Genomic DNA, 2,495 nt, shown 5'->3' with positions numbered 1-2,495 from the left:
TTTTTTTTTATTGTTTTAGGAAGATAAACACATTTTCAATCGACCTATTGAATGTTATTAAAAATTTAATACCAGAACTGTTTATATCAATCATTCAATCTGCAAGAAAAGGTGAAAAATAAGTATTATTGCACTTCAAAAATGGAGGTAGGGGTAACATAAATTGGATTTCTGAGGTATCAATATAAGTTAAAGAAATTGCACTACCTTAATTATGAAAAGAATACAGTTTTCATCAATTATGCAAAAATTCATAAATTGCTGATGGCACACTTTAAAGACATTGTATGAATTTGGTCTTCATACGGTCAAAACGATAAATTTCACCAAAAGTCACACATTATGTTGAATTGGTATGTTTGACAGATCACAAAAAAAGAGAACACGGACATACGATTTTCTTTGTAAATTTAAATTATCATATTCTCCTTTTTTTTTCTAAAATAGTTTAATACAAGAAATGTTTCTATTTCTCAGAGGAGTACATCCTTAACCTGTATCTTTTGAAGCCATTAATTTTGCATTGCAGTTAAAATATTACAAAAATATAACTTTATAATAGATATTACCAAGTCTATGTACCACTTTTTTGATTATCTGCCTTGATTTTTTATTTCTCTTTATGGCGGCAAATATTTTCCTTCTGTTAAGGTTACTAGAAAATTAAATATTTTGGATATTTCTTGTAGAATCATCGAATATTTGTCAAAAGATATTCTATGAAATAACACTTGGGTATAGTACAACAACGAAAAGAATAACGAAGACAATAAATGTAATGTGAAACTGAAAGAAGTGTTGATTTCTTATATGAGACAGTTACAAGAAGGTGTCTGAACGGTATTTACATAAGTGTAATAGAAACAGAATGTTTAGAGAAATAATTTCTAACAAACAAGTTTAAAGTCTGATGAAAATCCCATGAAGGGGTTATAGTATGATTTTTATCTGTAAAACCAAACAAGAACTATGCATGATTTATATATAAATATTAGGTAATTACATTTACTTTTATGTTACATTTGTATAATAACAGGCAGTACTGAGGTATGATATATAATTTATGTTTGATAAAGTACAATGTAACGGTATGTACACATAATGTGAAGAAAAAACACAGAGACGTGTACTGTTGAGAAGAAAATAGTCAATTTAAACCAAAAAATCACATTTTGAAGATTTGAAGCGAAGCGTTTATTTCACCATATCACAGGTTAATCGCAGCTCAAACATAACCTTTTAACGCGTTGGCTGTTTTTGTCCGAGGGATGGAAACGTGCCCAGTTAGAAACTTGTTTCCATTCCATAGGTGTCATCACCCACTGTGAACCAAATTCATATAACTCCCTCGGCTATACCAAATATCTTCTAGCAAGCAAGTTAAGCATCATTTATCTCATGATTCCTGTCTAAATCCGTTTACCAGACATCATAGCTAGACGCCTTAGCTAACCCATCAATATATCGTTCTCCTTTGCAACAGGCGCAAACTCCAAAAACGTTTTGTATATACGTCTCTGCCCGGTCTCAGAGTCATAGCAAGAATACGGAAGAATGACTTTATTTCCAGTTGTACATTTTGATGATGCGCAGGCAGTTTCGTGCTATTTAATTTCGATCTTATGATACTTTCTGTTCAACAATGGCCGATATATATACTGAGTCTGCATACCAGGTACTGGCCGCAGAATATCAAATAATCACTGCTTCCCAATACCTACTCCACTAAAGCATAATCCATTCAATATTGTCTATAATATTGTTTTAGCAAACCGGGACTACGATGACCGAGTTTCTTAGACGTCTGACCATCTCGATCAGTAGTCTTACATATGACTGGGTCGTGGATTCGAGGACTACGTGGGGCAGTCGCCAGGTACTGGCCGCAGATCGTTGGTTTTTATCGGGTACCCCTCATGTACTCCGGAACTAAACCCTGGCACGTCCTTAAATAACCATAGCTGTTAATATGACATAAAAAACAAATGAAACATTTCTTCACATAACTGCAGTGAGCGTGTTCGTGTAATTTCGTTGTGATATGTAACTTGTGTAAATCATTACTTAAACTCAGCTTTTTATACAAACAGGAGAATCAATTATAAGGTCATCAGCAGGATAATAAACCTATAACATCATTGACTTCATTATGACATCATTGTATCAAGTTTACGTGAAAGCTTTGAATGTGATTCCATTTGATGCGAGATGGAAAAGAAACCTGCTATCACACTAAAAATAGCATATTTCAAAATGAGATCATAATAGGGACCATTAAATGTGTTCATATTCTTCATAAACTTGCATCTTTTAAAACCATATTAGTTTTCTTTGCAGTCAAATTATAAAAAGAAAAAATTATAAAAAAATATTAACAGGTCCATGTACAACATTTTTATGAATTATCCGCCTTGATTTTTGATTTGTATGTCATCTGTTTAACAGCAATTATCTTCCTTCTATTATGAATACAAGGTTTAGATCCCCCTATTTCA

This window comes from Mizuhopecten yessoensis, unplaced genomic scaffold (assembly GCF_002113885.1).
Source record: "Mizuhopecten yessoensis strain PY_sf001 unplaced genomic scaffold, ASM211388v2 scaffold11015, whole genome shotgun sequence".
Classification (NCBI taxonomy): Eukaryota; Metazoa; Mollusca; class Bivalvia; order Pectinida; family Pectinidae; genus Mizuhopecten; species Mizuhopecten yessoensis.
Note: the sequence above shows the minus strand (reverse complement) of the source record.